We start from the raw sequence: 23,740 nt of genomic DNA on the forward strand, positions 1-23,740 counted from the left end.
ACCCAAATTGGTCCTTGAGAGACGACCTAGGAGTCACTTCCTAGTACTATACTGCATTCTAATATGCAAAACTTTTGTTGGGAGGTGCGACCCTTTCATCAAAATGGCGCCGTTGCCGGGGACCAATGGTTCAGTTTTAGGTCTTTTGTGTTGATAATGTGTTGTTTGTGTGTCGTGTTTTGTCTTGTTTGTTTGAGTGTGTGTGATTTGTTTGTTTAGGTTGTTTTGTGTGTTCAAAATTTTTGTGATATCGTTTCATGATTTTAGGGTGTTGTGACTTAGTGCATGACTAGGGGAAACCCTGGGCCTATACCACCCTTTGATCCTGAGATTGATAGAACTTTTCATAGGTTAGCCAGGCATTCTAGAAATTTATCTTTAGAGTCTGTTTTTGAGTCTGTTCCATTGGATACTGTGCATCCCACTGCTGAGTACTTTGTGCATACTGCATCTACTGCATCTGTTGCATCTGCACGTGATTCTGATTCTGATTCTGTTGTTTTTCACACTGAGAACAATATGGCACAACCTCCACCTCGCGAGAGGACTTTTAGGGAGATGGCTGCACCTGATTTCGATATCGAAAGCTTGTGCATCCAATATCCTGATGAGGACGTTCCATTTGTTCTCAAGACTGGACTGATCCATTTGTTGCCCAAGTTTCATGGTCTTGCAGGTGACAGTCCTCATAAGCATTTGAAGGAATTCCACATTGTCTGTTCTAGTATGAAACCACATGATGTTCCTGAAGAGCACATCTTCTTGAAAGCATTCCCTCATTCATTGGAAAATGTTGCTAAGGATTGGTTGTATGGTTTGGCGCCTAGATCCGTCACTAGCTGGGATGATCTGAAGAGGTTGTTCTTAGATAAATTTTTCCCAGTAGCCCGGACCACAGCTATCAGAAAGGACATAACTGGGATTAGGCAGCTTGGTGGAGAGAACTTATATGAGTATTGGGAGAGATTCAAGACACTTTGTGCTAGTTGTCCCCACCATCAGATACCTGAGCATCTCCTTGTCCAGTATTTCTATGAGGGTTTGAACAACATGGACCGTGGTATGATTGATGCTGCCAGTGGTGGAGCTATTGGAGACACCACACCTGCTGAGGCCAGGTAATTGATTGAGAAGATGGCCTCCAACTCCCAGCAGTTTAGCACTAGGAATGATGCCATTGTGGTGAGGGGCGTACATGATGTTGTTGCCCAGTCTTTATCAGCTGTTGAAAGCAAGTTGGAAGGAAAGATTGACTCTCTTACGAAGATGGTGACACAGTTGACTACCAACCAGAGATCTGCAGCTTCGTCTGCATCTGTTGCACGACTATGTGCTATTTGTCCTTCCAGTGACCACTATACAGATGCTTGTCCTTCTTTGCAGCACTCTGCTGCCTCTGATGCGCCTCAGGCTTATGCTACGAACATCTACAACAACAGGCAGCAACAACAGCAAAATCATGACTTATCCAGCAACAGGTACAACCCAGGGTGGAGGAATCACCCCAATCTGAGATGGAACAATGCGCCACAGCATCAACAGCAGGCACCACCTTTCTAGAATGCTGGAGCACCTAACAGATATGTGCCTCCACCAATGCAACAACACCAGAGGCAACAACAACAGCAGCAACAAGAGGCACCTACCCAGCCAGTTGCCCAACCTTCCACTTCGTCTGAACCTTCATTGGAAGAGTTAGTGAGACAGATGACTATGCAAAACCTGCAGTTTCAGCAGGAGACTAGAGCTTCCATACAGAGTCTCACTAACCAGATGGGTCAGATGGCTACTCAGATAAACCAGGCGCAGTCTCAGAATTCAGATAAGTTACCATCCCAGACTGTGCAGAACCCAAGGAATGTGAGTGCCATAACCCTTAGATCAGGGAAGCAGATTTTTGTGCCTTCAGAGCCCGCTTCTACACCTACACCCATGCCTGCTACTTGTCCTAGAAAGAACGACCATGACGGTCCGAGCAAGGCATTTGAGGTGGGTGAATCTTCTTCTCCAGCCGGTGGTTCTTCTTCAAGTGGATCTTCTCCCTCTTCCACCACCACCGCTGCCGCACCTTCTCCATTGGTTGACCGACCTATCCCTCTACCATTCCCTTCACGGGCACTTCCTAGCAAAAAGATGGAAGATGTGGATAAGGAAATTCTGGAGACCTTCAGGAAGGTAGAGGTGAACATACCTCTACTTGATGCCATCAAGCAGATACCGAAGTATGCCAAATTCTTGAAGGAGCTGTGCACACACAAGAGGAAGATGAAGGGAAATGAGAGAATTAGCATGGGAAGGAATGTATCTGCGCTTATTGGTAAGTCGGTCCCGCACATCCCTGAAAAGTGCAAGGACCCAGGTATATTTTGCATTCCTTGTGTGATTGGAAACAATAAATTTGAAAATGCCATGCTTGATTTGGGTGCTTCTGTTAATGTCATGCCTTTATCTATATATGCTTCTTTGTCTCTGGGTCCTTTGCAAACCACGGGTGTGGTCATTCAGTTGGCTAATAGGAGTGTTACCCACCCAGCAGGTTTCATAGAGGATGTCTTGGTTAGGGTTGGTGAATTGATTTTTCCTGCTGACTTTTATGTTTTGGAAATGGAGGAGGGATTCTCTCATGGATCCGCTCCCATTATCTTAGGCAGGCCATTCTTGAAAACTGCCCGAACTAAGATTGATGTGTATGCTGGAACTTTGTCTATGGAATTTGCTGATATTGTTGTTCATTTTAATATCCTTGATGCAATGAAATTTCCAGCTGGGGACCATTCTCTGTTTAAGATCGATGCATTGGATGACATTATTGATAAATATGTTGTTGATGATTTTGATTCTTTGCATAAGAAAGAGCATTCTTTTCTATCTTCTCTACATACATGCATTGAATCTGAATTTGAGAATGATGTTGATTTTGAAGAGAACTTTGATATCCATGATGTTGATGATGTTTTTGATATGGATGATGTTGATAATGTAATTGTCATGGATATGGATTTGGAGCTTGATGAGATAGGTGTTCCGCCTTTACCTGTGAATTCTTTGGAGTCAGAATGCACTAACCACTTTGTAGGAAGTACAAATGAATCTGACTTGCAGGCACCTACTCCTGAGTTGAAACAGCTCCCAGATAACCTCAAGTACGTGTACTTGGAGGATGATGAGAAGAAACCGGTGATCATTTCCACCTCCCTTGATTCTGTTCAAGAGGAGAAGTTGCTTGGTGTGTTGAGGAAGCACAAGAAGGCCATTGGTTGGAGTTTGGCTGACATACCTGGTATTAGCCCATCCACATGCATGCATAGAATTCTTTTGGAAGATGGGGCAAGGCCAGTGAGACAGCCACAAAGAAGGCAAAACCCCGTGATGATGGACGTCATCAAGAAGGAGGTGACCAAGCTTTTGCAAGCTGGGATCATCTACCCTATTTCAGACAGTCAGTGGGTTAGCCCCATTCATGTTGTGCCCAAGAAAACTGGCCTCACTGTGGTGAAGAATGAGAGGGATGAGCTCATCCCAACTAGAGTGCAGAACAGTTGGAGAGTCTGCATTGACTATAGGAGGCTCAACCAAGCAACCAGGAAAGATCATTTCCCCCTGCCATTCATTGATCAGATGCTGGAGCGCCTGGCAGGTAAATCTCATTATTGTTTTCTTGATGGTTTTTCTGGTTACTTTCAAATAAATATTGCTCCTGAGGATCAAGAAAAAACCACATTCACCTGTCCCTTTGGCACTTTTGCCTATAGGAGGATGCCCTTTGGTCTATGCAATGCCCCTGGTACCTTCCAGCGGTGCATGCTTAGCATTTTTAGCGACTTTCTTGAGAATTGCATAGAGGTGTTTATGGATGATTTTACTGTGTACGGATCCTCCTTTGATGCATGTTTAGACAGTCTGGAAAAAGTTTTGAAAAGATGCATAGAAACAAACCTTGTTCTCAATTTTGAGAAATGTCACTTCATGGTTGGACAAGGTTTGGTTCTAGGGCATATCATTTCTGAAAAGGGAATAGAGGTAGACCCTGCTAAGATATCTGTGATTTCGCAGTTGCCTTACCCCTCTTGCGTGCGAGAGGTGCGATCTTTTCTTGGACATGCAGGTTTCTACAGGCGCTTCATCAAAGATTTCAGCAAGAAGGCGCTTCCTTTGTCCAGACTGCTGCAGAAAGATATTGACTTCTCTTTTGATGACAGATGCAAGCAGGCGTTTGATTGCCTGAAGGAAGCTTTGACCACCGCCCCTATCATTCAGGCACCGGATTGGACAGCCCCATTTGAGCTCATGTGTGATGCGTCTAATTATGCATTAGGGGCTGTCTTGACACAGAAAATTGACAAGCTGCCGAGAGTGATCTACTATGCTTCACGCACTTTGGATGTTGCCCAGGCAAATTATACCACCACTGAAAAAGAGTTGTTGGCAATTGTTTTTGCCCTTGATAAGTTTAGGTCATATTTGCTTGGATCACCTGTTATTGTGTATACTGACCATGCAGCTCTAAAGTTTCTGTTGAAAAAGGCGGAGTCAAAGCCTAGATTGATCAGGTGGATGCTACTGCTCCAAGAGTTTGACTTGCAAATTGAAGACCGGAGTGGAGCACGAAATTTGGTTGTAGACCACCTAAGCCGGATTGAAAAAGCTGGGAATGAAGCTGATGTGTTGCCCATACAGGATACCTTTCCTGACGAGAGTTTGTTGATGATTTCTTACTCTCACCCCACTCCTTGGTTTGCACACATTGTAAATTATTTGGTTGCTTCTGTTTTTCCTCCCTTAGCATCACGTGCTCAGATTGCTAAAATTAAGAGTGATGCTAAGTATTATGTTTGGGATGACCCATATCTGTGGAAGTTGTGCGGTGACCAGGTTACTAGGAGATGCATTCCGGACCATGAGATTGACTCGGTCCTGCAGTTTTGTCATGCCTCCTCACCTGGTGGTCATCTGGGGATACAGAGAACAGCTCGCAGGGTGCTAGACTGTGGTTTTTATTGGCCTTCCATCTTCAAAGATGCGGAGAAGATCTGCAGCACTTGTGAGCCTTGTCAGAGAGCAGGAGGCTCAATTTCACAGAGACAAGAGATGCCTCAACAACCTATGTTGTTCTGTGAGGTGTTTGATGTATGGGGTGTAGATTTCATGGGTCCTTTTCCTGTTTCTTTTGGTTTCTGTTATATTCTCCTTGCTGTGGATTATGTTTCAAAATGGGTGGAAGCTAGAGCCACCAGGACTAATGATGCTCGGGTTGTTGTAAATTTTGTTAGATCTCACCTCTTTTGCAGGTTTGGAGTGCCTAGAGCAATTGTTAGTGATCAAGGAACCCATTTTTGCAACAGATCCATGCAAGCCTTGCTCAAGAAATATGGGGTGACGCACAGAGTTTCTACACCTTACCACCCCCAAACAAATGGGCAGGCTGAGATCTCCAACAGGGAGATTAAGAGGATTTTGGAGAAGATTGTCCAGCCCAACAGGAAAGATTGGAGCAATAGGTTGGACGATGCTCTTTGGGCTCACAGGACAGCTTACAAAGCACCGATAGGGATGTCTCCTTACCGGGTTGTCTTCGGAAAAGCATGTCACCTACCGGTCGAGATTGAGCATCGGGCATATTGGGCTGTGAAGATTTGCAACTTCTCCATGGACCAAGCTGGAGAGGAAAGAAAGTTGCAACTGAATGAATTGGATGAGATCCGATTGGAGGCATATGAGAACTCGAAGTTCTACAAGGAAAGGACAAAGAAGTTTCATGATAGTTCTATTGTTAGAAAGGACTTCGAGGTTGGCCAACAGGTTTTGTTGTATAACTCTAGACTGGGCCTCATGGGTGGTAAGTTGAGATCAAAATGGACTGGACCTTTTGTTGTGACTAATGTTTATCCTTATGGTGCAGTAGAGATCCAAGGTCCATCTACAGCTAAAAGCTTCAAGGTGAACGGGCATAGACTGAAGCCTTTCCTCAGCAACCCTTCTTTAGTGGATGTAGTGGTGGAGGAGACGTCTTTGGTCCACCCCACCTATCCTCCCATCTGACTCAGGGAGTTTCTCTTCTCCTTCCCTCCTCACTTTTATTGCACTTTGTCGATATCTGATGATTGTTCTGATTGTTTGATCTACTGATTGTGACACACTGAGGACATTGTGTCGTTTAAGTGTGGTCTATTAAGGGAGGTTGTTTCTTTGTTCATGTTTCGGTTTTTATGTAGTTTGTTGTGTCTTGTGTACAGTTTTGCATACTTTTCGTAAATTCTGGATTGTGGTTAGGTTGTCAGTTTTCCTTCACTTCATTGATACTCTGAGATTTTGGATTCCTTGCTTTTCTTTGCTTGGAAGATGATCATGATGTTTGAGAGTTGAATTGATTGTGACACAAATGCCCTGTGTGAGAATTTGAGCCACTTGATGTTCTTTCTTGTGTGTGATATGTCTCTTGATTGCTTGCACATATGCCTTGGTTTGACTCTTGTTGATAACTCTTGATTGATATGCATGTTTGGAAGTGATAAAGGCAGCTTTGTTTTTGAGCCTCTTTAGCCAAATAAGCTTACCTTGTTCTAATCCTTTGAAAACCCTTTTTTTTGAGCCTATACTTTCCCCCATTTCTTTGTTTTGAATGCTCATACACTAGCCCTAAGTGAAAAAACCATGATTACCTTAACCTTAGGGAATTTTGGAGCTTTGGAAGTGTTTTGGGAACAAGTGTGGTCTCTTGGGGGTTTCTGATGAGTTGGCTAGTTGGTTTCTATTCTTGTTTTGCTTTGGTAAATATATGTGTATCTTGTCTTTTACAGTTTTGTTTTGAAAAGAGAGAAAAGAAAAGAGACAGGATGAAAAAAAAAGAAAGCAGAAAAATAGTGAAAAAAAAAATGTGAATAATTGTGAATAATGGAGTCAAGAAGAGGATGGAATTAGAGGTTGTGGGTGTGTTTGTATGTGTTTACACTTGTTCCCCATTGCTCCTCTGTTCCTTATGGTTTGTAGCTTCTTATCTAGATATATCCTCCCTTGTCCTTGGCCCCATTACAACCATGAAAAGACCTTTTGATTTGAACATGCATATGTGTTTGAGTGTTGATATTAGAGGCTTGCCAAGTCTGTTGTTGTTTGCTTTCTTGAGTGCATTGAGTGCATTGAGTGACATTGAATTACCTTAAACACTTGAGAGAAACACTGATTGTGTGCATCTGTGAGGCTCTGTTGCTGTTGATTCATCTCTTGAACTGATTGACTGCTTTCCTTGTACTGAATTGTTTGGATGATTCTTTGAGTATCTGCTTTTGTTGACTCTGTGTTGGATTCTGCCTATACCTTTTACCGTCCAGAATTTTGTGAGAATTGTGCAACTGTGTTTCTGTTTTGGAGTCTTTGTTGTCTGTCTTTCGAGTCTGTGTCAGCTCCCTGATGTTTGAGTAGTTCCCTGGTTTTCGTTTTAGTTTTGCCCAGGAGTGCAAAAGACTAAGTGTGGTCTATTTTGATGAATCGTTATTTCTTGAATTAGATTTAGTTTATTGCACTCAAATAAACCAGGGAATTGTGTTTAATTGTTTGTTATTTCCCAGTTTTTCGAATGCCGCTTAATTTGGTCGGAAATTTGTAATTGTGCTAATTTGGATTTTCTGAGCTGATTAAGTGCAAATTTTGAAATGCAGGAAAATTTCGGAAATACATTTTGGGACATCAGGAAGAATGCCAAATAAATTCAGGACTCTCCAGACAGACATTTTTGAATTAATTAAATTGTAATTCAGTAGTTTAAAATTTCTGTATCAACTCTTATATTTTGGGTCAATTTTTGATAAATTAGAGTAGACCCAAAAATTAGAAGTTAGTGATTTAGACCTAGGTTTTTCTTTTGTGTGGACCCCACCCTTATTAAAGGTGACCCACGGCTCTTGAAAAGCCCTAGCCGCCACTTGAGTGGGAGGACTTTTTCGGCACTTTGTTTTGAGGCTACTGTTTTTAGTTTTCTCTGCTCTCGGTTCTTGTTGGGGGAGGGGGTGGATTTTGAATTCCTGACATTGGAAACACTGTTTTGATAATGAATGAACACAATTTTCTTCTTCTTGAACTATGAAAACACATTCGGTGCCTAGGGAAGCTCTCGTTCTTTTTGGTTTTTAGCCCTTGGCCTTGAACGTCCACGGGACACAAAAAATGATTCTGTTTGTTTTTGGCTGGGAACACTAATTTCAACTGAAGAAGGAAGAGAACGTTGATTGTTTTTGTTGATTTCTCGTGCCCATTTTAGTTGGTTGTGCGCATCTCTGACTGAAGTTTTCGGTCCAGCAAAGTCACGTTGTTGAGCTGGAACAGAATGGTGTGCACGGATGTGGAGCTAAGGAAGTAAGCAGTAGCCACGCTGATGCTAGAATGGAGAGAAGGAGCTGGAAGCAGTCCTGGAGTGCTCCGTCCGTGAATGAACTTTCTTCTTTCCATTTTGAAGGAGCGTGTTAGGTGGAAGAGTGGTGTGCATATGAAGCGGTGATTGAGATTGGATGGAAGGGGCTGGAAGTGAGGCACGGACGTGGAGCTAAGGAGGTAAGTTGGGTGATTGGTTATGAAGAACATAGAAGCCCGAGAAGCAGCTCACGGGTTGATAAAGAGAATGTAGTGTGAAGAGATGGTGAAGCACGAAGCAAAGAGGGAATGGAGAAGTGTGCACGAAAAAGTGGAGCTGTCACGGTTTGGAAGAGAGAGCTGAATTCTTTTCACGTGTTGGAGGAGTGAAGTGCCACGGTTGGAAAGAAAATGGTGTGCATGGTGATTTGATTTGGTGTCACGGCTTGGAGGTGTGCCAGGGAATTCATGGAGCAAAAAAAATGTGGTGTCAAGTTAAGAATGAAACACTTGGTGTGCACGTGGACGTGTGGGAAAAATTAGGCTTAAATCTGGAGTAGCACCTTTAAAGGCTTTTATGCAAGTTTATTTTATTTTAATGAGATGCTGATTTGATAGGAGTAGGTGCACGGAGATGTGGATAAAGGCAAGGGAGTAATATGATTTTGGGAAGAGGAGAAAGTTGAATTGAAGTGCTGCTGGATGAGAAAGGCTACCCCACATTGATTGTAGGAATTAATACCTTGCAGAATGGCACATGGTGAGCTCACGGGTTGGTGAATGTAGTGTGCACACGTTGATCTGGAGATTTAATAATTTGGGAGATATGGAGCGGGGCATTCAACTTTCAAATTGGTGACTTTATTTTCGATGTGCATTTAATTGTTTAGCTCAATGTTGCATTTTAAATTGGTTGAAGCACTTTTCACTTTAATGTTGTCTATTAGGTTCAGTTGTGTAAATTTAATTATGATGTTAGCTTAAGTGACCAACCGCTTTAATTTTGTGATTGAGACCGTTTTTACGTTTCCGTTTGCATTAGTGTCTTATTTAATTTTATCCGCAACCAAAAACATTTTTCACAAACCCCCCTACGTGTTGATCTGAGATTGAACCCAAATTGGTCCTTGAGAGACGACCTAGGAGTCACTTCCTAGTACTATACTGCATTCTAATATGCAAAACTTTTGTTGGGAGGTGCGACCCTTTCATCACTCTTCTTTGTGTTGTCGATTGTCTTTGTACGTCCGTCTTGTCCTTGCGATGATCATCCATGTGGATGGGAGCAGATGGAAGTGAGCTGCTGGAAGAGGCGCTGGCAGAAGAAATTTCGGAAGATGTTGGACCGGTTGAAGTAGGGATTAAGGTCGAGCCCTAGAGTGCTCGACATGTAGTAGCTGATAGTATTTTTGGTTAGTCTTAGAATTTGGATACCGTCGGCTACATTACATTTTTGTATTTTAAAACGTTCGACGTTTTAGACCTCTTATCTTTTTGTAAAGATTGCACTGTTTTAATGATTAATGTAATTAATTCTGATTATGGTTATCACTATATTTTGGGATGTTACACTTACAATCCCGTTCAAGATGATAGGACCAAACACTAAGGTAGTTAAAATTGAGATTGTGGTTAGGATCTTGAATGGTTCACCAAATCTTAAATCATGAGATTGTAACACGGATCATGGATTTCACTTTCTACAAACAAAATCAATCTCTTGATCAACATTTTGTATGAATGAGGGTAAGGGATGTTGTTAGAGAGTGGAGAGTTTATGAGAGGAGAAGGAAGAGTTAATGTCCTAATTGTTTTAACAGTTAGGAGAGGCGAGAAGTTAGAAATTGTATAAATAGAGTTCGGTAATTTGTATAGAGGGGTTGTTGAATATTCTTTGGTAGAGACAGAATGTTTTGTCCTGTGGAGGGAGATTAGGCTCCCGTACTGTGAATGTACATATGTCTTGTTGAATTGAAATACAAAACTCATTCTTTTACAGTGTGAGTTCTTGTTTGTGAGTGTGTTAGTGAGTGTTTTAGATAGGTTTCATACCCAGAAATCAATTGGTTCAACCTGCCGAATCCAAATTGGGAGAGAAAGGCGAAATGGAGGGAAGAGTCGAAGGGCGATTGAACGTAGTCAAAGGACAACTAGAGACCAAGGAGATTGCAATGGATGGGTTGAAGGCGGAGACGGGATGCGCCAAGACTTACAAGAAGTCATGTGAATCCTGGGAGGATGAAATCGAAACCAGGAGGGAAACTCGGATGGCAGCCAAGCATCCATCAACGAGAACCGAAGGGGCAAGCGAGAAGAAGATGTTGGAGGGAGAGAAGTCGAACGCCATGATGGGCAACCCAATTGGAGAAAAAGGGTAGATTTCCCAGTCTTTAAGGGTCTCGACCCGTTGAAATGGATTAATCGGTGATGGAATCCTACTTGACTTAGTCTTCCTTTTGTATTTTTACCTTTCCTAGCTTAGCTCTTAAGGAGCATGGGTTACTATAAATACCCAGCTCTTCTCTTGTATTGGTACTTTTGAGATTAATGAGAATTAAATTTTCTGAAATCAGAAATTATTCTCTCTTGAAAGTCAGGCTAGAGAGTCCAAAGACTCCCTCTAGCCACCTTCCAAGCACACTCTCCCTTTCATTTTTCATTATCACCGTGCTTCTCTCATCACGCAACATCGCTCCCATCCGCGTCAGTGGCTTAGCACACGCGTCCTCTTTTCCCTCGCGCCTCAGACACGCACATCCACATTTCATTTCTCACCAATTCTCCCTCGCAGAACCACGTCTCTCATCCATTTCTCTCTCGAGAGATCATCCTTGCGAGCCTTCTACTTTCATCATAGTAAGCTTCAACACATTTTCTTCTCAGATTTGCATTCTATCTTTCCGCATCTCCTGACCACATCTAAACCTAGGGTTTCTTCATCATTTTGTCTTTTCCTGTCATTATCACCATTCGTTTTCGATTTCCACCGACTAAACCCTCCTTTGCTCCGATCAAACCCTTTTTCACCGTTCAATCTTGAGTTTGAACCGATTAATCGGTTCATTTTGAGTTTTTCCCCCTTTTCTAGGGTTTTCTTGAGTCTGTTCATAGTTTAGCAGTTTTCCTTCGAGTCAGCTCTCGATCTAGAGCTTCATTTCCATTCCGCTGCGTCTTCACTCGTCGGAGAGAGTTTCGAGGAGGTCCGGTTCGTGTTCGCGCATCTTCAATCGATCTCTCCTCGGCGTTCGTCCATCAAGTGGTATCAGAGCTCAGGTTCGAGCACGCTTCAGAGGTAAGTTGTCTCGCGTTCTCTGTTTTCCCGTTGTTTTCTCTTGATTCCAAGTTTAGTTGTTTCGATTCGGTCTTGTTTGATTCATATTTTGTTCATTTTGATTATGATTCGCGTTTCTGTTTTATGTCATCCTCTGTTTGTTTTGTCTCGCGTCTTTGATTCAAATCATGTTGATCTGTTTAGCTTATGCGTTGTTCATCATTTTCTATTACTATCTTGTGATCTGGGTTGTGTCTTCATTGAATCAATTCCAGGTGTTTTCTGGTTTGATGTTGAACTCATTTTCTGATTTTGTGCTTGTTTGTGCCTTGAGTCAATGTTTTTTTTATCATTTTATTTGGTGAATCCAATTTGTTTGAGTCTTTTAATTTGAAAATCACATTTCTGTCATGTTCTAGTCTTGTGCTTTGTTTTAATTGTCAATTTAATTCGAGTTTAACTAGCTGATGCTTGTGTTTTGTGATTCATTTGTGTTGCTTGCACTGAGTAAGTTCTGTTCACCTTAAATAAGCTATGATATTTGGATAAATGAGCTTGGTGACAGATTTCAGTGATGGAGATAATGGATCTCATGTTCTTGAATCTGTTTAATGATAGCTTTGCTTGGTTTCTGCCTAATCAGTAACAAGTGCATACCAAGTGAGCAATGAAAGGCTCAACCTAGCTTAGTTGCACATTGATTAATTAGCAGATTTGTTATTTGGCCAGCTACACCGAACTGTTTTTTCTTTGCAGAGTCTGTGAGTCATTCATACTTGGTTTTAAATTCTTTGCCAAGTTCTGATTCAAATTTTTTCCAGTATTGTCTTTGTTTTGTTGGCATCTATTGTAGTAAATGAATCTGCAGAATTGCATTAAAATTGTTTACAACAGTGATTGAACTTAGTTTGATCTACTGAGTTTGTGATTCATAGTGTGCTTCACTGTTTTCACTTTGCTATCAATTCTACAATTGAGAATACATTTTGGTCACTCAAGGAAGCCTAAACCAGAAGTATTTGAAACTATAATTGTGGTTGAGAGTGATTAGTCTCTTGTTTTCCTTTGGATATTTTCTTTGCGTTGAACCATGTTCATTTTCCTTTGACAAAAAAAAATCTAATTAAGTTGAAAACTGATTAACTGATCTGTTGTGAACGGTGACTGAAAATAGCAAGTTCTAAAGTGTTATCCAACTCAGATTTGGCTATCAAATTGTGATAAAGAAAAAAAAAGCAAGGAGAACTGGTGCAATTCACAATAGTGTTCACTGTTTCAGTAAACTATCTCTGCCAAAATCAGATATAACTTTCTTCAATCATAACTGGTTCAACTTAAGTCTTTTTTTTTTATTGTTTTTAAAATCTGTTCTAGTTCTATTCCTTAGGTTCTATTTGCTGTGCTTACTTTGATCAAAAGCTTTGTTCTTGCTTGTCATTGTTGAATGTTCTGGTTTTGTCTCAATGCAAGTGTAAATTCTGATCTGCTTTTCATAATTGAGCTTTTGTTGCTTTCATAATCTGATCTAGAGTTGATCTTGAGTCAGTTCTCTGTTGTGCTGTTAGTTTCATTATCTGGTGCTTACATTGTTGGTGGCTGTCCTGTTTTGTCCATTACTTTGCCTTAGCATAGCCTTGTCTAAAATTGAGAAGTTTTTACACTTTGGTTTCTGGAGTTTGAAAGAGGTTTGTGTGCTTGGTAGCATCTTAGGTGGTGGTGGTCTAAAAGACTCTCCAGCTGTGTACTGCCAAGGGAGAATCTCCCTTCCAAACCTTTCCATTTTGAGTGCTTTAAGCTTTTAAAAAGAAGCCTGAGTGTTGTGAGTTTTGTAAGGCTGACTTGGCCTAATTCCTTGGCACTTTGAAATAGAGAATTCATTGTTAATCTAACTGTTTTGTGATTGTTCATTGTGCAGGAAAAGAAATTGGATCAATTAGATTGGAGCAGTTGTGATTTGCTTAAACTAACATTGCATTCATTTTGGATTATAAACTGCTTGCTGAAATCATTGAGATATTAAATGTTCTGAATGTGATTACTGATTTCATGGTTTGATTACAATTGTTGAAATCTGTTGAGTCCTGATTAGCACCATCATTCTTTCTTTGTTGAAATCATTTTTCCAAATGCATATAGAAAATAGTTTCCTGGTATTAATCACATGCAGATTTCAGTTTTGTTCAGATTGATTGATTGCATACCCTTGCATGCCACCTAGTTAGTTGTTCATGGACTGATTTATGCATGAATTGATTTGCTTGGAGTAATTAGGCTTGTGCATGAACTTGTTTTAACTGCCAAAGCATCATTCCATTTTAAGAAGTGACTAAAGCACTTAATTTCCAATTCTGACGTTGTGGTTGAATTAAGCACATAATTCTTTTTACCCATTGGATTGATCAGAATTTAAATTAGAATTGAATGGTTGTTTAAATCAGTTTAGTTCAGCTTTGAATTACACCCATTGCATCTGGTTTAATATCCATGTCCTTGTGTATTTTGCTGGAGTTGGTGTAATTTCTATGAGCAGATCTGAACCGAATCAGTGCAGGGAGAAAGTGAAGAATGAATCTGCTGATTAGTTGAGCACAAGGAAGAACCTACAACAAAGTCCACTAAAACCAACAACTAGAAATAACATTAATCAGGGAAGTTGCTTAGCTATATTGCTTCTATTTGTTTAAACTGTTTGTGTTATAGCTTGCAATTTGTTGGATGTTATGATTTGCTGAATTGGAATCTGGTTTGATTTTGATGTGTGCAGAGCTGATACTTGAGAGTTTAGCTTGAGCAGAAATTTACTGAGAAAATAGCAACCTAAGAACTTAATGTGGAAGCTTTGAACTAAAGGGAATTATTTAGTTTAATTGCTTCTGACTGTTTAAACTGTTTTGGATTTAAATTGTTCATTGTTGGATTGCATGATCTGCTGAATTGGTATGAATTATCTGTGCAGAGTTGCTTTCATTGGAATTCAATTTATGTACAAGTTTAATTGAGCAGCCGCAGAATTTTAATTGAAAGTTTAGAAAGCTTGTGCAGCCATGAGAAAGGGAAGTTCTTACTGCCCTGTATATTCTTTTGCAATCTGTTTTAACTAAGTGAATACTCACAGCAGTTTTGTGCATTTGTGATTATAGGATAAACCAATAGCTAGAAAAGGGGCCAAAGCTGGCCGAACCAGCAACAGGAGTGTACATCTTTTTTGGCACAAGGACTTGGCATCAAAAGTGGATTGTAGCTGACCAGGACCAGGACCGTAGCATAGTTTGCTTTCTTTGTATTTGATTTGTTCAAATTGTTTGTAATAGGCTGGTGTTAGCCACGGTTAGCTTTAGCTTTTGTTTTGTAAAAGGGCCTTTTATAGAGTCCAAGTGCTTTTGAAGAGTCCTTGGTGCTCTTTCAAACTCTTGGCAACTTTACTTGCTTTAATTTTAGCATAGTTAGACAGGTGAATGTGTCTTGTTAGCCAAAGCTACAAGCTTCACCATAGGAGTAGACTTTAATATTGACTTGATTTGTGTATCTCGTAGGGGTCATTAGAGTTCGCTGGTTTCTGAAGTGTTTTGTTTGTTTGATTTTGTGTTCACGTTTAGGGGTGATTAGGCTAAAAGGGATTAAACTCTAAGTCTTTTCACACTAGAGTCCGAAGAGTCTAGTCTTTTAGTGTTTAATTGTTTGTGATTGTTTGAGTTGTGTACTTTGTTTCTAAAGGTGATTTTAGTTTAAGGGGTAATTAGTTAGTAGCCTAAGACATTTCTGGCAAGGCAAGACTTGGTACTTAAGCAGCTCTTTAGCTCACCTCTCTTACCTTGGACTTGTCTAGGTGAAAGTTTTTAACCCTCTAAATTAAGAAAACTCTTAAAAAACAAAGATGTCTTCTTATAGTTCATATAGGTCTTCTAGGTTAGATAATGTTAATGAAATGTTTAAACAAGCTAGGAATCTTCCATCCTTTGGTAAAGACATAGGTGCATTAACATACCTAGCTTGGGAAAAAGAAATTGATAAAATAAATCCTTGGTTTTATGAAGAGAGTGAATATTATGTCCTTAGCATATATCTCTCTAAGTTAGAAGAGCATGCAAGTGAGTGGTGGGATGAAAGACAATATCATGTTAGGAAAGGTAGAAAGTCTTCCATACGTGATTGACATGATCTAAAAGCTTGCATGAGAAGAAAGTTTGTGCCTTCAAGCATTAAAAGAAACCTAGAATTAATTAGGAATTGCATTGATGATGGAAAACTATTTCTTGAGAGTTTAAATGATCATGGGTTTCTTCGTAGAGAATTAGAATTTGGGACAAGACTTAAAGGGATCAAGGATAAGAAAAGACAAAGAGAGATTGAGAGAAAAGAAAAGGAAAAAAGGAAAGAAGAAGAGAAGAGAGAGAGAGAAGAAATAGAGAAAAGAGAAGAGAGAAGAAGAGAGGAATTAAGAAGAGAAGAAGAGAGAAGAAGAGAAGAAGAAAAGAAAGAAAGAGAAGAAGATAAAAGAATAGAAGAAGAGAGAAAAGAAGAAGAAAAGAGAGAAAGGCAAGAAAGAGAGAAGAAAGAAAAGGAGAAATTGTTCCTGATGGCAAATCCTATTCTTTCAAAGACCATAGAACCTAAAAGGGAAGGTTTCCAAACCTTTAATTCTTTTCCAATAATTGATTACTTTTCAATTTTTAACTTCTCTTTCAAACAAATTGTCATCTCATATTCCATGCAAATATTTTCAAAATATGACAATTCAAATCTTGAATTATTCCTATCTTTTAGGAAAGAAATAACTCAAGATAAAAGTGAATTTGGACTTCTAGAATTTCCAAATGTGATAAAACAATATATTAGAAGTCTTTATTTCCTTGTTTTTATAGAAAAATTCTTTCTTGGATTGATATTAATTGAAAATATATTTGATGTTTATTGCAGATTTGTGTTTGATCCAGGAGGAAGAAATAGTGGATATACAAGAATAAGGCCACTCCAAGATGGCCATGCTCCCAAAGATTGTGTGGAGCTTATTCATAAGGCGATTGCCAGATTTGAGGACAAATCTTTTCTTAAGAGGGAGGGCATGATGGAATCCTACTTGACTTAGTCTTCCTTTTGTATTTTTACCTTTCCTAGCTTAGCTCTTAAGGAGCATGGGTTACTATAAATACCCAGCTCTTCTCTTGTATTGGTACTTTTGAGATTAATGAGAATTAAATTTTCTGAAATCAGAAATTATTCTCTCTTGAAAGTCAGGCTAGAGAGTCCAAAGACTCCCTCTAGCCACCTTCCAAGCACACTCTCTCTCCCTATCATTTTTCATTATCACCGTGCTTCTCTCATCACGCAACATCGCTCCCATCCGCGTCAGTGGCTTAGCACACGCGTCCTCTTTTCCCTCGCGCCTCAGACACGCACATCCACATTTCATTTCTCACCAATTCTCCCTCGCAGAACCACGTCTCTCATCCATTTCCCTCTCGAGAGATCATCCTTGCGAGCCTTCTACTTTCATCATAGTAAGCTTCAACACATTTTCTTCTCAGATTTGCATTCTATCTTTCCGCATCTCCTGACCACATCTAAACCTAGGGTTTCTTCATCATTTTGTCTTTTCCTGTCATTATCACCATTCGTTTTCGATTTCCACCGACTAAACCCTCCTTTGCTCCGATCAAACCCTTTTCCACCGTTCAATCTTGAGTTTGAACCGATTAATCGGTTCATTTTGAGTTTTCCCCCCTTTTCTAGGGTTTTCTTGAGTCTGTTCATAGTTTAGCAGTTTTCCTTCGAGTCAGCTCTCGATCTAGAGCTTCATTTCCATTCCGCTGCGTCTTCACTCGTCGGAGAGAGTTTCGAGGAGGTCCGGTTCGTGTTCGCGCATCTTCAATCGATCTCTCCTCGGCGTTCGTCCATCAATCGGGCTGAGAAGTTCTTCGAGCTACAAGGTGTGGTGGAGGAAGAAAAGTTATCATCAGTATGGAAGGTAACGCCAACTATTGGTTCAAGTTCTGGAACGATAAAGCCAAGAATCGTTCTTGGGTAGGCCCGAAGGGAGCAATGATTGTTAGATTCAGAGGCAGGAACAAGGGTACCATCTTTGAAAGGTTGGCAGGGATTAAGCAGACTGGGACCGTGGAAGAGTACGTTCAAGATATCGATATCTTGGTGGGTCAGACAAAGGGAGTGTCGAAAGAGTAGCTATTGGGGTATTTTCTCGAAGGTCTGCAAAAACACATCTGAAACCAAGTTCAACCACATGATCCGCAAGAATTGATGGCAACTATGAGGATCGCACAAGATGTTGAGGAGGCTCATAGTGGTGAGAAGGCTGGGAGCTGGAGTGTGACCAAGAATCAGCCCTCTTAGGGGCGTACAACAGGAACCGTGAATTCTTGTTTGAGTGTGTTAGTGAGTGTTTTAGATAGGTTTCATACCCAGAAACCCATCAGATGTAAACAGGCCCCTTCTAAATTTCTTAATTGTATATTTAATTGGATTTGGGTGAAAGACATAGCTAGTGCACATTACGTGAAGTACGTTACATGTGTCTTTATTGGGTTTTATTTTAACTACAACAAGGTGAATTTTAATTTCCTTAATTTTTAATTTGGTTTGGGTTTTATTTTAATTTAAACCTCTTCAATCCAATAAAGTGAATAGGTGATGCAGCAGAAAACACACATAATAGGGTTAATTTTTAATTGCATTAATTATTAATTAATTTTAGGTTTTATTGTAACTGAACCCCATTCACCAAAAGATTTGAACCTGTGCAGCAGAAAATACAAAAAAATGTTGATCCACACAATTTAACTACTTGACGATCATGTGTAAGATTTGAATTGAAAATACTACAAGCTCATAGGATTGAACGTTTTAGGATGTAAATATATATTCTAACTATACCGCCAAACAAATAAAGGTAGACCGACACTTTATTAAAGAAATATTAGATAGTGGCCTAATCACAACTTCTTATGTCCCTTCTAAACTTCAGCGAGTAGATCTGTCCACAAAAGGTCTTCCACTGAATGATATCATGATCTGACATGCAAGCTGGAAATGATAAATATCTATTCACTTGCTTGAGGGGGAGTGTTGATTACAAGTGTGTTGTTGGAAGATTCTAGAGGTCTCCTTGTAATCATTAATATAGGATTAGAGTTCTATATATAGAGTGATGTCCTGTCTCATTAAATCAATTCAACAAAATTGCTTCTCTTCTATAGTTAATCTCTAGTTTGCGATGTTCTCTAAGCCCTCCTAATAAACCCAAAGGTTGGTATTAAATACCTTGGTATTAGAGCTTCTCACCAAGTCTTAGAGCTATAAGAGAGTGGTTCATGTGGTTATATTGACATAACTGTCTTGACAAGGGACTAGCCAAGTAGTTGATGCACAACAAGCTCAATGGGCACAAAGGCTACGAAGTGTTTGCCGAATACCAATTGCAAGACACGGAACATGAATTTCACTTGAAATATAAGATTCCAGTCAAATTTCTTTACAAGGGCTATGAGAAAAGTTTGAGTCACACGAATATGACTAGTTAATTTAATTATTTCTTTAGACAAATGGAGTACATTTATCAACATGATATTAACAGTGTTTGTTCTGAACAATTCGACATTATTAATTGACCATGTTAGATATAGATCTACACAACATAATACTGCTCGTTTGACAGGGTTAAGCATATTTTCCAGAATGTACCTTAATACCCGTATTAGTTGCTTCCCGAGAGGCTTCAAGCAATGGATCAAACATAGGGTTGAATGCCACAGTAAAAGCACAATCAACTATATATCCTATAGAAAGAATCCATAAAAGGGTTCAACAGGAGTAAAATTAAAAAATACACTAGTTACTAGAATTATCATAGCTATAGAAGAATTGATAAAAAAAATTCCCACGCATTACCATCAACATGGGTGCCAAAATCCAGTTTCATCACATCATCATACTGAAGTATAGTCTTGTCCCCTGAATTTGGGGTCCAGTGAGCAGCAACCCTGGGGGAGTAAGAGAGTTACATTTAAGAAAACAAAATGATGAAAAAACCACAAACAACTGTGAAACTGTGAACATCGTATTGGAACAACAGTTTTTCAACTATCTTTGGCACTTAATTGTAAGTCAGTTACACAACTAACTCTATATGCAGTTAATACAAGTCGCTATAACAAATATACTGATCCAACACATACTTCAGGGTCACGGTTGTCATTGTCAAATTGCAGATCGGCCTACCTGAAAAGTGGATAGCAGGATACTGCAATAACTCTCAACCGTTCAATTGATTTGATATCTAATAAGTTGTCTTAAAACTTCAAGGTACTTTCTTCTTATCATACTCTTAATTATATATTTTTTTTATATAAGCAATTTTGTTCAATGGTGCATCAAATCATTTCTAAGACACGCATTTTATCACTTAATTCATTTTAATATTGTTATTTATTTTGATCATGTAGAATATTGTTTCAATGATTTGTTATATAGTTATTTTTGTTTTCAAACTTGTTCTCATAAGTGTAATTTTACTATCACAATTATATAAAAATGTTTCATTTATTATAATATAATAATTTGTTGTCATAAATCTTTTTCATGAGCATCAAACACAGATTGAAGTTCTAAAGATGAAAGATTTATGTTTAAATTCGAATTATTAATTTAATTTTTTCTCTACGATTTTGATTAAGTGGTGTATTATAATCTTTATTAGTATAAAAAGATATTTCTTTATAAAGAAATAAAAAGACATTTGAAATATTTTTAAACTTCATTTTTTGTTTTCTTTTTATAATTTTTTAAAAATAATTTTTAACTTTGTTTCATTTGTCCTTTCCTTTTCTTCATTTGTTTCGTTACCTATGTTAATTTGCATAAAAAATGAAAACCGCAGATCAAGATTTACAGGTACCCACTCAATAAGAAAACAGATATGGGCCCGAATCCGGGTATACATATTACCTACTGGAGATATGATGAGGCAAAATTTATACCCGTTGGGTATGAGAATGAATATTTACTTTGGGAATATGGATGGGATAGTAAAACTCACGCCTGTCTCGTCCCATTACCATCCCTAGCTGCTATTCACTGCCTAGTACAGTGCAACCTTTGATTTGATCAGTGTAAAATGATATCAGATTACTCTTCTTGCTCAAATCTCTTATGGTCACAAATACCAGTGTCCCTCTTCTCATATCAATTATTGCATGTTCCCCTCCATTTAAAAGAATCTAACAAGTGTCAACAAGTTAGCTAAAGAAATTGTATATCTATTGAATTTCATGCCACTCGGTATGATTTCAAATCTTAGGTCACCAATCAAGTGTTGGTGCATAGGTATATAGGTCCTGATGGTCTTTATGTGTATCCACTCCTTCAACTTCAACCCAGATTGGTTCCCATGCATATTTACTTTCCAATTTAATAAAGAACAGCATAAGTAGTTGTACTAAATGTGTCATGCTAGGTTAGGCCATCCTAATAGTTACGGTCATAAGCGTGTTTTATACCAATTTAATTTTCTGCTTTCTAATAAAATGTATCAAATTTTTGTTGTACTAGTTGTATGAGAAAGTCGCAGAGACTTCTCTCCACTTTATCAGAATATATTTACTCTTCACCTTTATAATTAGCTTAATAGGACCCTCCATATTATCTTCACTGATAATTATCACCTTCGTAGATGCTTATTCTCACTTTACTTGGCTCTGCAACTTAAACATAATTTAGAAACATTGACTAGTTTTAAAAAAAATTTGACCATGGTTGAACTTCAATTTAACATTAAACTCAAAAAGTTACAAACTCACAAAGGAGGATTATTGAACACAAACAAAGACACGATTTTCCAGTCATGATTATTAATCAACTTTTCTTATTGGTTCTTCCACCTTTCTTCACATTCCAGATCATCCAAGGCACGATTTTGCCATTTTTTTATTAGTAAGTGCCATTACTACATTTTCTCAAGCACATTCATTTCGATTTAATTTTTCTTTAACAATCACTCATCCAGATTGACATTCCCACATCAATAAGGCACTTCACTCGATATTTAGTACAAAAAAGGAGAAACCACAGATACAGAGGAAAGTAGAAAACAAAAATATAAAGGGTTACCAGTTTAAAGAGCATCCTGTGGGGAATGCAATGGCAGCTTGAAGGCCATCCTCTGATATTAGCTTACGGACAGTGTTCTCCAATGTTTCACATATGTCGGTCATTAACATTCCAGGCTTTAAAATGCCTTTCATATATTTGCGAACCTACTTATAGATAAAAAGAGTATACTGAGTTACAGATATAAATAATACCACCATTAATGAAAAAATATAGAAAACCAGATGACACAACAGGGCAGAAAAACAAAGGAAAATGACACTTGAACAACCATTTTTGACAACATTTAGACACGCGCACACGTGTCTAAAATGTGGGCATAAATATGTACCCATCACGCCCCACACTTATCGTTTTGCACTCGTAGGCAAAACTGATTAACTCAAAGACCTTGTTCTAAGTAATTTTATTCCATTTTTGCATTTGGATCAAAAGAATGAACAACACCAAACATATAGCAATCATCTAGACATCAATGTATGAAGGACATGAAAATTAAATTACTTTATTATTTACACAAGAGTTGACCTTTTCAATTCACAAGAAAATCAAATATGAAAGATATCACTCAAGTCAAAATGTATTTTTTTCTTTTTTTTTTTTTTGATTGGGGTTGTGAAGAGGAGATGGAGGACGAGGCTTGCATTGTGGTTTAACGAGGAAGAGAGAGCTCTCGCGGTGGTCATGGTGGCAACCTGTCGCGAAGGAGATGGCAATGTAGGGGTTTAAGGCGGTGCTGGTTTAGGGGTTTTTGGGTGGTCGCGACATTGATCTGTGGTGGCTAATGGCGGCATGGTGACTTTAGAGGAGGATTAGGGTTTCTTATGAAAATGGTGATGATGTGTGATACGCTGTCGTTGAAGCTATCAAATTAATACTACTTTTCAAGGAAACTTCAGTATTGCCAAGTAGTATTTAAGAAAGTAGATAGGGTTAACGTAACCCTGAGTCGTCTCCCAACGAACACGGAATTGCTTTCAAATATCTGACTCTTATGAATGTTATGCAATGCTTATGACTAAAAGTAATGGTTTAAGAATGTTTAAAGAATAAATAAGAAACTTAAAAATAGTTATGATGAAATATGCTAATTCCACTGCTTTTCCAAGATAGATTCATCATCGGTTATTCACAGATAATTGTTCAATTGATTATTATTTAAGTTTCAAATTAATTAAAGTACATTCTTAATTAATTTGAGGGCGATCATGCACTTAACCAAAGTAAATTCTCAATGAAATGCAAAACCTTACTAGATTATTCACAATAAATTCAACCAAAGTACATTCTCAATCAAATTCTATTGTGTTTAATCATGTCTATTCTTAAATCTCCTAACCGAATTAAAAGCTAATCAATCAAAGTAAATTCTCAATTGATTATAGTTGAAATTATTACTAATCAATCAAAGTACATTCTCAATTGATAGTAAAAACCATTCAATCATATGAAAGTTCCTAAATTAAATCAAAGTAGATTCTCAATTTAACCTAGAAACCCTAGAACTCATATAATCAATATGCATGTAGATTCAAACACATTATGATGCAAAAATCTTTGCTTTTAATTTGATAGAGAGATAAAAGACATAGAGAGAGAACAACTTAAATCAATAATCAAAATAAACAATTGCATTAACTCAATCTAACCTCAGAATCCATAATGGAATTACAGCAGAATAGCCCTAGATGCTTAGCTCTCCATGAATGGAGTTGAATACAAGATGAAATAAGAGAGAGAGAAGTGGTGAATGAATTAAGTGAAGTCCCTTTATCTGCCTCCCTTGGGTCTCTTTATATAGGCTTGATTGGGCTTGGACTCTGAATAGTTTGTTGATAAGATATTTTCTGTTGATATATTATATCTTTCAAATATTCATTAGATTAAATTAGTTTTAAAGAATATTTGATAGATATTAACTCAATTATCTTATATCCTATATATTCCAAATAACTAAAAGATTTAGATAATGATAAAATTATTTGGAAGATATTTTCTGTTGATATT

The 23,740-nt window shown here is 38.5% G+C and overlaps 1 pseudogene across 1 annotated transcript; it reads right to left on the bottom strand.

Annotated features, from left to right (window-relative positions):
• Positions 1 to 19,285: 19,285 nt before the first annotated feature.
• On the bottom strand, positions 19,286 to 21,875 carry LOC148195869 (methionine aminopeptidase 2B pseudogene; annotated as a pseudogene). The gene is made up of 3 exons (XR_015781031.1): positions 21,734 to 21,875; positions 19,517 to 19,608; positions 19,286 to 19,404 (listed from the first exon to the last, which is right to left on the bottom strand). The product of XR_015781031.1 is annotated as a methionine aminopeptidase 2B pseudogene (transcript).
• Between the last annotated feature and the right edge of the window lie 1,865 nt (positions 21,876 to 23,740).

The sequence above is a fragment of the Vigna umbellata genome, chromosome 7 (assembly GCF_029865625.1).
Source record: "Vigna umbellata cultivar VRB3 chromosome 7, Vumbellata_1.0, whole genome shotgun sequence".
Taxonomy (NCBI): Eukaryota; Viridiplantae; Streptophyta; class Magnoliopsida; order Fabales; family Fabaceae; genus Vigna; species Vigna umbellata.